At 36.7% G+C, this 13,408-nt stretch overlaps 1 long non-coding RNA gene across 1 annotated transcript; it reads left to right on the top strand.

Annotated features, from left to right (window-relative positions):
• The first annotated feature begins 318 nt into the window (after nucleotides 1-318).
• LOC131529166 (uncharacterized) lies at nucleotides 319-11,053 on the top strand. Its single transcript, XR_009268016.1, has 3 exons — nucleotides 319-452; nucleotides 10,670-10,728; nucleotides 10,820-11,053. It is a non-coding gene; the product is annotated as an uncharacterized LOC131529166 (long non-coding RNA).
• Nucleotides 11,054-13,408: the final 2,355 nt, after the last annotated feature.

The raw sequence follows: 13,408 nt of genomic DNA, 5'->3' as shown, positions 1-13,408 counted from the left end.
AATGGCATATTTGGCGCCATTCTATTGAGGTTGTTTTATTTTCCTCATTTCATACATTTGGATTGACACGATTTGCCCTGCACCGTGTCTACAATGCCGCAACAGCTTGAAACTGACTACACTGGACGTGTTACATCGCTTCTAATGATTGGAAAATCCGTTTGTACTTCGTGTCAGAAACAGCGGGAGCGCTTGGAGTACAGCTGTACATCAGAAATATACCGGGGCAACACTTTACTATCCGCATCCACTGTAGATAGACTAGTATATATAATGGTTACATTGTTTTTTTAGAGTCGCACCACGCCACTCACGTCAGAGGAAGACACGGATCCAGCGAGGCAGCTCTGCGGGTTTTACCCGGGGATGAACCCGTGAGAGTGGGAGAGTTCCGGAGAATATCTGCGCTGTGTGTCGATGCACCTTACGAGAGAATAAGACCAGCAAGCAAGGTAAAAATATGTGTACGTTTGTCTGTGTGTTTGTGCACAAACAAGTTTGCACACCAGTAGTTTAACCTAACGTTAGTAACATTTACCCGTCAACATGGCGGTAACAAATTTACTATGTCGTTTCAAACTACTTTTGTCAGCTTATTGAGTTACCAAATTTAAATTATTTTTAACGAGCAACGCTTATTTTATATTAACATTAGGTTAACTAATGTGAAATTTTGTTCAGGTGTTAGTAGTCAGAGCTGGGTAGTAACTGATTACATATAATCTGGATTACGTAATCAGATTCCAAAAATTAAGTACTAGTACAAGCTTGTAATTAGAGTAAATTACATTTTAAAATGCTCGTAATCAGACTACAGTTACTTTTTTATGGATTACATGATTACATATTCACACAATAGCAATAAATAAAAAATAAATAAAATAAAAAAACACTAGGTTTCTTTTTTCTATATTCTATCTATTCGTTTTCTTTAAAAAAAATAAATAAAAATGTTTGTGTGTACTGCGTTAGGCTAACCAAGACTTGTAATAGCACTTGCATGTTGTTGCAAAAAAAATATTTAAATATTTTATTAAAATATTTAATCTTTTTTAGCAAGTGTTTTATTTAAAACAAAGTCTATAGAAATACAAAACAGTTCACTCCTATTGTATAGACGAAATACTTCCAAGGCACTCACAGGGTGAAATAAAAAGCCTTTAATATATTGGGCTTAAAGCATTACAAATAATTAAAAGTAGATCTACGCGTTTCGGCACAAAGCCTTCTTCAGGACACACATCAATTGCTTTATTTATGAATGGGAGAAACTGTAATGCGCATTATGGAGGAATAGTTCCACCTTCTAAATGAAAGAGCCATATTTCCCATAGAAACCTGGGGCACGTTCAAGCTCAAACCGGTGCGCAGCGTTTTGCTATGGTTTCCGGGTTGAACGACATGTTTCCTGGAAACGGTGTGCAACGGGTTTGAGATGTTTTCTCATCAGCAGCAACATGTATAAACCACGCGGTATTAAAGAGACAGCTTGCACAATGGGTCCAAGAAAAGTCGTTTACAAATGTGTCCGCTGTATACGCAACAATTTAAGATATTAGAAGACATGTTTGTCATGAGGGTTTTATAGTAACAATGATGTAGTTGTTTATATTTTTAGCTTCATTGCAAGGCAAGTTTATATACCAAATTTCTTACACAATAGTAACTAAGTGCTTTACATAACAATGGCAGGCAAGGGCGGTGACTGTAACATCAAGCGTATTTTGCAGTATTAAACACTTATTTATACCGATTTCATCAGGCGCCGAAAATTCTTCAAAAAGAACACAAAGAATGGCCTTCTCAGCTGTCATAGTTGCAACCCTTGTGTCATCAGAACAGAGTGTTCAACGCACCACCGTTTCCATTTAAAAAAAGTTTTGCAATGTTTTGTTGGGGCTGAACGCAGCCCTGACTAGACCAGTCAATGCACATGTGCAGTCTTAAGCATGTTATGACTCCGCATGCACATTGGCTGGTCTAGCCTGAAAAATAAGCTTTTTAAATGCTATTTGAGCATAAAAAACAACATTCATGGGGCAATTAATTTCAGATTTTTGTTGCTGATGTGACATATGAAATTTAATTGTGAGTTCAGCGAGCTGTTTTTGAGATTTCAGGATTCCCCCATTCATTAAGATTAGTCTTGTATGAGCTGCCAGGAGGCATTGCAAATATGGCCGCCGAGTGAAGAGGCTTTCCTCGAAAGGGAGTTTGTTTTAAAGTGATCATATAATGCTACATGCACTTTTACAAGTTGTTTGAACTGAAATGTGTATTGGCAGTGTGTGTACACAACCACCCTATAATGATGAAAATACACCCAGTGTTTTTTTTTGTAATCTCGTTAAATCGTTACCCCTTTCTCAAATCGAGCTGTCTGTCTGTGTGACGTCACACAGACAGGCCCCTCCCACGAGTGTTGATTGACAGCAGTGTTTCAGCACAGACTGCACTGCACAGTTGCCAAGTCCGCGTATTATACGCGACTTTTGGCTTCTTTTTTTGTAAAGTTGCGGGAAAAAAAATCCCTGGTTGTGGTTTTTTGGGCTTATTTAAAAAAATATGGTTGCTTGTTAGGGAAATCTGACAAGCAACTTCGTTTCTTTATTTATGTTCGCCGTATTCTCCAGTGCATTGATTGACACTGTCTGCTCGCAGTTAATAGCCAACCAGTGCAATAATATAAGTGCTGTAGCGTAATTTGCCATATGTTCCGCCCCCTCACTGGAGAAAAATCACATTCAAAAAGGTGGTGCGTGACGCTGTAATCCAAGCGATGATAGAAGTAGACGTAGAGGAGTGGGATGACTTTCTTTTAGCCTAATTTTTTTGTAATGTATTAATTATCAGGGGCTGTAATAAAAAAACAAGTAGTCATATCCTAATACTGAGTAAATACATTTGGTTCGAATAGCCTGGTATGGCAAGATGTCTTAAATTGTATTTATTTTTTAACATTTAAATTTAGACCACATTATTAGATTACCTTTTGACTTCATGAATACACAATGACAGCTTAATGATTTTTTTAAATCTTTTTTATAATCTTTTTAATAATATTATATAATATTTTCTTTTTTAATATAATATATATATTATAATTTAATATAATATTTTATATTTTTTTCTATAATATTTATGTCTCATTTTGGTTTTTTTATGTCATTTATTTCATAGTTATGTATACATTATTTTATTTTAAATGGAAGAAAAACCTGTTTTTGACCTCAAAATAAAGCACTTTCATGGCTGTGGGAACCAGCAGTTTCCATAGAATGACCCCTATATATTTTAGGCTATAAATATGTGGCTATGTTACAGCTCCCCTTTGAAGCTCTTGTGCTTTTCCATCTCTCCAACCCTATTCTGCTTACAGGTGATTGGAGACGAGTTTTGTTTCCACTTTTGTTGCAGTTTGCAAATTTTTGTAAAATAGCTTCTGTTTTTTCTTTTCAGATAAAAGAGTTGTTTCAGTGTAATATGTTGCAGGCTCATTTATTGGTAATAAATAATAGATAATAAATAATATTGGGCTTGTTTTGGGCTTGTTTTTGAAGCTGCGGTTGCTTATTTGTATGGAAGGATTTTCCAGACTATTTTTAAACACAATTGCAAATTGTATTTTCAATTGCGTTTTCCACATGTGGGCACATAAATTGTGACTTAATCCAAATGCAATTGCAAATCTTGCATTACCATTTGCATTTTCACATTCGCGATTCGCGAACGCACAGTGACTGCCACATTTGAGTTTTGGCAGGTTACATGCGCGACGCAGAGAAAGTGAAAAACCAAATGTGGTAATTAATATTGCTATTTAAATATGACAGGCTCATAACTCGTAAGACATGGGAAATATAATTGCAAATGGACTTTGCCTTTTCATTTGAAATGTGGCAGTCACTGTGCGTTCGCCAAAGCGAAAATACAAATGGTAATGCAAGATTTGCAATTGCATTTGGATTATGTCACAATTTATGCGCCCACATGTGGAAAACGCAATTGAAAATACAATTTGCAATTGCTTTTGAAAAAATTGCTCCGGAAAATCCTTCCATAGGCAACTGTGCTGCACTGGTGTCTTACCTTAGACCCGCCCTGAGTGAGCTGTCATCAGTTGTTTCACCGCCGGAGCAGATGTAGACAAGAATGACTCCTAAGCGATTGAAGTGTTTTGTTGTTGGATTTAATAATGAACATAACAGTAGTCATTTACTCCCAACATCTGAGCCGCTGAAGAGGATTAGGTTTGGTTCTGAAGGGAATGCGCTAGAGCTGCACGATTCTGGATAAATTGAGAATCACGATTTGTTTTGTCTCGAATTGAGATCACGATTCTCCCACAATTCTGAACTAAACAAAATAGTGTGTGACAAAATATTATTGCTGCAGTCTATTTAAAAGTGTTTAATTAATTTGAATGAATTACTAAACATGTTATATATATATATATATATTTAAATACACCAATTTTTAATATTAAAATTTTGAAAAAAATGGTTTGAATGAATGATTGACTCACTCATAAATACTTCACTTGTTTTATTTATTAATGGATTAATCAGCGTTTTTGAACAAATCTCTTGAATGATTCAATGACAAATATATTTTAACAGTCACTAGGTGGCAAAACAATGCAATCGACACATTATTTGAAGTGCCAGTTACTTTGGGACATTCTAAAACGCTTAACGTGAAAAACGCTTAACGTGGCTTAACGTACCTAAAAATCGACCAGGGAACCCCAAATTTCTGTCAAACCTTACTTGTAATAAACACTAACTACTGTCAAAAGAACGAGCCCTTATTCCACAGATAAAGTGAATAATTTCACGTTAAGCGTTTTCTCCAGCTTAACGTGGCTTAGCGTACCTTAACAACGACCGGGGAAAACCAAATTTCTGTCAAATTTTACTTATGATAAACACTTTCTGCTGTCAAAAGAAGGTCTTATTTAGCGTATAAAGTGAATAACTTCATGTTAAGCGTTCTCCACCATAGAAGTCTATTGTGACTTAGTCTAACAGCTTAACATAGGCTACCTTAGCAATGACCGGGGGAAAACAAACTTCTGTCAAATTGTACTTATAATAAACACTTTCTGCTGTCAAAAAAAGAGCTCTTATTCATCGTATAAAGTGAATAATATCACGTTAAGCTGTTTCCTATAATGGACTTGGTGGAGAATGCTTAACATTAAATTATTCACTTTAGACGCTGAATAAGAGCTCGTTCTTTTGACAGCAGAAAGTGTTTATCATAAGTAAAATTTGACAAAAATTTGGTTTTCCCCTGTCCTTGTTAAGGTACGTTAAGCCACGTTAAGCTGTTTCCTTATAATGGACATCTATGGGGGAGAAAACGCTTAACGTGAAATTATTCACTTTATCGGTGGAATAAGGGCTCCTTCTTTTGACAGTAGTTAGTGTTTATTACAAGTAAGGTTTGACAGAAATGTGGGGTTCCCTGGTCGATGTTTAGGTACGTTAAGCCACGTTAAGCGTTTTTCACGTTAAGCGTTTTAGAATGTCCCGTTACTTTCAAAAAGGGATTTACTCTATTTACTACATTTACATGCCCACGAATAATGTAAGGACTTAATCGCATTATGATGTTTACATGTCGAGAGCAAAGCTCTTCACTCCCTTTTACATGCAATTTCATATTATGCTTTATTAGTTTTATTCTATTAGGCTCATATTAGGCTTATTAGCCAGTTGTACTTTTATTTTTATTTTTTTTTACTGCCTCGGGTACGTTACCCCACTGCACAGCACAAACGATGGACTCAGAAAGAGCAGGTGTGTTACTGGCCGCTGTTTTAATTTATTTAAGTCTAATGCTAAACACTTTTGTATGGTTGTATTACATGCTTTGGCGCCATAGAAATGTAATGGCAATTCGTTTGCTTACACTGCCGTCGCGTTCTGCTCGTCGTTTCTGGATGAGGGTAAGGAACAGAGACTGGTGGCAGATAGTTGTGTTTTCCCCAGAAATGCGATGCTTTCTTCCCCGCCATCGTTTCTAATCTGCGTATTATTACAGGTGTCGTGTCATTCATGTCACCAGCGCATGCGCACTTTGGTCAGAGCGGCAACAGGCTACTCTGATTAAGGTGTTTACATGCTTGTATATTTCGATTAAAATCGGCGTACGTATGTTAATACGATTATGCTTGCTGCGATTATGAGCTTAATCGCATTATTTAAATCGAATTATTGAGTTTACATGAAGTTTAAATCGCAATATTGCCAAAATCGATATTAAGAGGGTGCATGTAAACTCTGTTTATATCTGAACTTCAAACTTTCATCCCAGTATTTCTGTGATATGAATGACTATATAAGACAGAAATAATACTGTGCAGTTGAAAAGACTGTTTGTGAAGCTGTTTCTTACCCAAACATCTCTGTGTCAGTGTCAGTGGCAGCGCGAACGCAGATTTGAACGTTGTATGATTTTTTTTCAAAGGTTTAATAGACAGAGGCGAATCGTTGTCATTTAAAAATGAGATCGTGCAGCTCTAGAATGCGCCCTCCATCTACCTAAATGCATGTTCGCGCGAATCATTCGTGATCCAGCTTCACCTCCAGAAAAAGTGAGTACAATGTTTTTAAAATGAATCTTTGCAAATGGCCTTTCCTAATAATGTGCTAATTAGCAAGTTTCAAGATGAATGCCCCAATAGCATCCAGCTGCAGCCCCGCAGACTCACCCAGTGTTGCCAACTTCTTTCAATGGAAAGTAGCTAAAGCCAGTTTGAAAAGTCGCTAAATGTCGCTAAACGACGTCATACGCTAATTAGCATATTCATGACGTCATCACGTTGTATTGCCTTTTACATTGTTTGTCTCTCTGTGCTCACATACTGTATTTTAATGCAGCCAAATTAATAATAACTGTTTTCATTTATATATTTTACTGTTTCTGATGTCAGACAAAAGAATAAAATATGAAATAGTGACTGAAGCGCTGCCCTTTAAGACTAACGTTACATCTCCCTTTCAAGACAAAATCTGCACAAAAATCCTGATTTATAATTGAGCCGTCTTCTGATTAAATCAAATACACAAAAGACGAGACAATTTCTGTGCTGTGATATCGGCTATATTTGCATGTAAAATTAGAGAAACAACATATCTATTTTAACTGAACGCGCTGCTCCTCTCAGCCGCTCGCTGAACAGAGCAGATGCAGAGAAAGAGGTGTGTACGCGCTGACCTCGCGCCGTTGCGACAGTCCGAGCGATCACAGAGACTCGCTAAGGTTTGTCCAAGAAGTCGCTAGATTTGTCGCTAGTCGCTTTTTTGGAAAAAAAGTCGCTAGGGGGTCTGAAAAGTCGCTAAATCTAGCGACAAAGTCGCTAAGTTGGCAACACTGGACTCACCTCCGGCTGGACACCAGTGGATAGACAGCCTGCGTCATTTCCATTTTCTCCGTCATTTCCGTTTCGCCGCTAATTTCCGTTTTCACCGCTGGATGGACAGCAATTTTATTTCCTATTTTCACCTTTGGATTGACATATATTTATTTTATATTTTCACCTCTGGATAGACAACATATTTAATTTATATTTTCACCTATGGATAGACAGCATATTTATTTTCGGTTTTCACCAGTGGATAGACAGCATTCTATAAAAGCTGTGTGCAAATTGAAATATGATCTTTATCATATCTCTTTAATTGAAACAATTCTAAATAATATACTTAATATTATAACATCAATAATTCATGCAAACTGCATTCACAAGAACCACCTTGAAAATATATATTGTTCAGATCATATCACTATTTTTTGTGACTTAAATTCAGCCTAGATCAATGGACTATAACGTTTGGTCAATACAACAGACTTGTACATGTTAATTGCCCACAGTTTTTTGCCTTGCCCATTTGGATATTCAATTCAGATTTTTTTTTTGTAAATGTAACCACTTCTGTTTTTAAAATATACGTAGATTCACATGATCAGACAATTTACCAAACAATCCAGATCAAATTAACACTTCATGGTTTTGCAATATTTATTGGAAATTACACAATCTAATTAGTAAAATTAGACCATCAGAATGAAGATGCCACAGTCAGGCCCGTAAGGTTGTGGGGGAAGTCTCTATTTCAAGAGAAAATAAACAGTTGACAAAAAAAAAAAAAAAAATGAACAGTTCCAAATAAACTATTGCACACTGTGCACACCACACCTCATTCCTGCCCCCTAAAACTGGCAGTCTGGGCAATGCTCAGGAAATTCAGGCTCTGTATAAAACCCTCGCAGGTCTCCACATCTTCCGTTTCCACAGTACCCCACCCAGTCTTTGAAAAAACATCTGCAATTTCTGCATTGCACAATTTTAAAAGGGACACACATGTCTCTTACAGCCTGGGGCAGTTTTTTTTTACATTCACCACACCTAAAGCAAGAACAGATGTACAATATGATTAGAGTGAGAGATGTCTCAGCCTCTTTCCTGGTAAGCACTGTTCCATCGTCATCTCCAGTGAGAGATATCTCAGCCTCTTTCCTGGTAAGCACTGTCAGGGTATATCCTGGTAGTAATGTTTGGAGCTCTTTGCCAGGTGCTATACAATGGCTTTTACTTAAATGATTGATTAACCTATTCTTATGGGAAAAAAACTGACTTACAAACACAATGAAAGTGAGCCTGTGCCTTGCAACCAAGGTTGCACTTGTACATGCAATAGCCTGTGGAAACAAACACAAAAAACCATTAACTACAGATTCAAACAATATACAAATGATGTGTCATATTGAGAAAATGTACCCACCTTTGTATTTTACAGATCTCGCAAGGTGAGCCTTTAAATGAATGATTACACGGTATCGGTCTGTGGGTTTAAAAATTTTTGCACAGCGGGCAGTGATACCGGCTGCAGCACTCTGTGCATTTCTGTATTGTGGTAGCTCCGTCCCTTTACGCACACTAATGTGATTTGCCTAAAAGAAGAGGGTAGTATTAATAGATTGTTTACGTAATAAGTATAGTGACACATATGAAATACCGGTAGTACCTTATAATTCATAAGAGTTTACAAAAATCCAATTAATAACTTTCCAAAAAAAAAAGGAATTGAACAATGAAGGTGAAAAGTTGTGTGTGGTAGATGGACTGTAAAAAATAGTGTGGTAACAAAAACAAAAGCTTTATACAACTTATATAAATGTTAACATTCTCCTATACAAAATATGTAAAATGGTAAATGGACTGCATTTAGGCTATATAGCGCTATCAACAGACCCATGGCCACCAAAGCGCTTTAAACATCATCATAAACACATTAAACATCAGGCATTTACACGTGCATAGGGAAAAGTACTACTTCAACAAAAAACAAAAAAACATAGCTAACTATAGCAAACTCTCGTGTGCATAGACAACCTAGCATTTTAGACTATTCTCTGCCAAGACTGTTCTGAGATCTCGTTAACTGGGTACAATCTTCACACATCCAAGTGAAAAAAAACGTATTTACAATATTAAATCATACCACTCAAAGAACGATTTAATTGGAATATCTATTGTAGCAACCTAACGTTAATTGAGGCACACCAGAGTTCACTAATACCTTTAAAAAACACGACACAGTACCTTGAAAACAAGACGATTTTTTTTTACTAGCTAGTTTGTGCATTTGAATTCTGACATGACCTATAAATCATCGACAGTTTATTATTTTTTCTTACCGCTGACATCTGCATGGCGCGTCAAATTTGAAAAGTGAATGACGATACGGAAATGACGTCAATTTGAAAAGTGAATGAGATACGGAAATGACGTCTGCTGTCCATCCACTGGTGTCCAGCCGCTGGTGTCTAGCAAGAAGTGAGTCTGCGGGGCTGCAGCTGGATGCCTGCGGCTAAAATAAACAGTCCCTCAGAGAGGGGCGGGGTCAGCAGAGCTCATTAACATTTAAAGGAGAATGACACAATACCGGTTGCTCTGACAAGAGCTGTTTTTGACAGGGTGAAAAAAGTGTTTTTTACACTACTAATGAGAAATTTTAACCAAACTATGTTACAGACTTTTCATTAAGACCCTAAAGAATAATATAAACTTCTGGAAAATGGGCATTATATGACCCCTTTGAAATTATTTATTTTCATTTAAATATTTTATTATTTAATTAATTGTCAGCTTTTCATTAAACTCACAACCCCCCTGCAGTTCCTTTAGGGTTCCTTTTAAACCCTAGTTTGGGAAACCTTGATGTAATATAATGTTTAATGCACTTCATGTTGTAAATTACAATGAATGGAACAAGTTTTCTTACTTTTTGCATTTTTTTACATCATTATGGTACAAGATAATGCTATTTAAATCAATTTGATAAACGAGTTAAATCAAAAGTAATCTAAAAGTAATCTGATTACATTACCTAAAATCTGTAATGTAACAGATTACGTTACTGACTACAATTTTTGTCATGTAATCTGGAATCAGTAACGGATTACAATTTGTAAGTAATCTACCCAGCTCTGTTAGTAGTTAATGTTGGCCAGTAGCCTATTGAGAAAATAAAATTGTATGATAGCTAAGTTAAACAATTTTTATGGCTAGCTGCCTTTTCTAGTTTTAGAATTAGTTTGTTATAGTTTTTAATGGAATTTAAGATTTACTGCATTTTTTTGTATTTGTGTTTTAAAGGCAACTGCAATGAAGCATCAAGAAAGACGTGGAGAAGCGCCAGCCACCCATAATTCATAGTAAGAGAACAACTATGGTTTTGAGAGGTTTGTGTATTCTATATGGAGTTTGCCTTTTAAAAGTGTGCCATTTCTACTTCTTGTTTTTCAGAGAAGACATTTCTGTCACTAACAAAGTGGATGGTGAGCAAAGGTGATGGCCACGTTTTAGAGCAGCACCTGGGTTTTGCAGATGTTTGTCTTCGGCTGTTTGTCTTTTTTCCCCATTATGTTTCTGTTGCCTAAAGATTCTTTGTGAGGATAAATCCGGAGGACACAACGTAATGCACTGCAAAACGTCCTAAGACAGGAGAAATGGTGAAGATGCACTGTTCCAGCATTGGAAGACTATATTTTTAAGCGTTATACAAGCAATGTTTTAAATAAAGAATTTGATATTTTGTAATTATTGTGTCTTTTTTAATTGAATGCCAGTAGTACCTATGTAGAGTAAAAATAAAATGAATTCTATATAAAAATAATCAAATCTAATGAAATCTATATTAAAATGAATGAATTCCAGTAGTATACTGATGAATTGGATTTTTTTACAGTAATTTACTGTAAAACAGCACAGTTTGCAACTATAAATCAAAGACAGTTTGCTACTGTAAATCTTAATTGCAGTAACTTACTGGCAACACTGTAAAAACCCTTTGAAATGTCTAACAGTGTAGTTGGGACACCTATGGAATGTGTGTAGGAGTCAACATCCCAGGGCCCTTTCCAGTCTCAGAGGTTGGGAACTGTTATGTCTTCATCACCATGGACTATTTTGGCCAAAGGCATATGTAGTACCCTATCAGAGTGCAGCTACAATGGCAGAGAAGTCGGTGAAGGAAATGTTCTGATTTGGGGCACCAGAGGAAATCCACAGTCACCAAGGATGCAAATTTGAGGCAGAAGTCTTCAGAGAGGTTCACAGGCTCCTGGGAATACACAGGACCTGCACCACCCTGCTTCACCCACAGAGTAATGGCTCAGAGGGGCAGTTCAATCATACCCTGTCCACACAGCTAGTTATAGCGAACACCAGCGAGATTGGGACAGTTAGCTATCCCTTGTCCTATCGGACAGCAGTTCATGAGTCTACAGGTTGCACACCAGCTCTCTTCATGCTTGGCCAAAAGCTTTGAACACCAGTAAAATTGGTATTTGGATCCCCACCTGAACCAGAGATCCCAGGGGGTCCAAGTATGGAGTATTTGCAGAGGCTATGAGACATGTGAGCATGAAGAGAGCTGGGGCATACAATGTCCACAGTATTGACAGAGACTTTGGGGATAGAGTTTGGGTTTATTGCCCTGAAAGGAAGAAAGGCCGTTCACCAAAAGGTTTGTGGTCATTGGCGCAGCCCACGTGAGGTCGAGCTGGGCTGAGATTCCTGGCATTGCGACTTTGTGTACTGGGTCAGGATGTCAGGATGATGATGAACAGTACACCTTACGTGTTCTCATGCACGCATCCAGAGCACACATCCTTTTGTAACACCTACTACTAGAAAACAGACACTCCCAGCACAATAGTAAATACAGAGATCACAGTAAAATAGAATATGAAATGACAGACAACCCGTGTTAATTCAAATGTTGTTTTGAAAACTAATCATGTCTAAACAGTATTATGGGTGGAGAAAGAGCCAACAAACAAAATGTCTAACATGGTGTATCAAAAATCAAAAACAATACATGAACGGCAATGCCAACGAACTCACCATTTTACTGATATTTTACTATTTAATGAATTTAAGTCATCACACCAAACCGTCTGTTACATCAATTTAACATCATATTTCTTTAGGGATGATGTGTGTCACGTTTCGCAGCTGAAGTGACACTAAATGGATTAGCCTGTCAATCTCTGCCAGGTTCACTGAAAACCTTAAATCAAATTAATGATGCCAATTCCATTCAGGGCAATCCATACAAACTACTAAGAGATAACTTAAAATCCATGCTGGCAGCCATCTTAAAATGCAGACAGCCTCTGATTTGTATAAAGTTATGCTCTAGGAAACATGTCTAAATCTTTTAAAATTTCTAAATCAATGGTTCCAAAGTGCAAGGAAGTGGCACAATTCTGCTAAGTGTCCATCAAATGATATCTGTCTTGTTTAGGGTTAAATTCATGCATGATTTCAATATTTGAATCCTGAAAAGACAGAGTGTAAATACTTTTTTTTGTTGTTGTAATATAGATTAATTAAATTAGTAAGGCAGTTTTAAAAACAAGAAGAAAGCAAGACCTTGAGGCATAGTGGTCTGACTGTCAGTGAGACTAGTCTAATCAAGTTTACTCTCTTGGGACCTCATTGTATGATTTGAGACTTGTGAAAATAATAATTACAGCTGAGTTCAATCATATTCAATTTCATGGGCAAACAGGGCTTCCTGTTTGCATTTCATAATGACAAAAATGAAATACCATTCCTCCTTTTTCAAGTTGACTTGCAAAGTCTTAATTATTAAAGCCATTCTTGTTAACATTCATGACTCATCTATTATGCCATGAGAACAGAGACACATTTTGTAAGATAAACCAAATTTAAAATGCTCTGTCAACCATTCACAATTCAAGAATTTTCTAGCTTGAAAAGCAATTATTAGGACCAATTTGAGACTAGGATGTTTTAGGAAGCCTAAACTGAATAAGATTCCATTTAAGTGCTCATGGCCAAACGTAAAGTAAGTTCTTTGATAAA

The sequence above is a fragment of the Onychostoma macrolepis genome, chromosome 21 (assembly GCF_012432095.1).
Source record: "Onychostoma macrolepis isolate SWU-2019 chromosome 21, ASM1243209v1, whole genome shotgun sequence".
Taxonomy (NCBI): Eukaryota; Metazoa; Chordata; class Actinopteri; order Cypriniformes; family Cyprinidae; genus Onychostoma; species Onychostoma macrolepis.
Note: the sequence above shows the minus strand (reverse complement) of the source record. Positions and strands in the feature narration are given on the sequence as shown.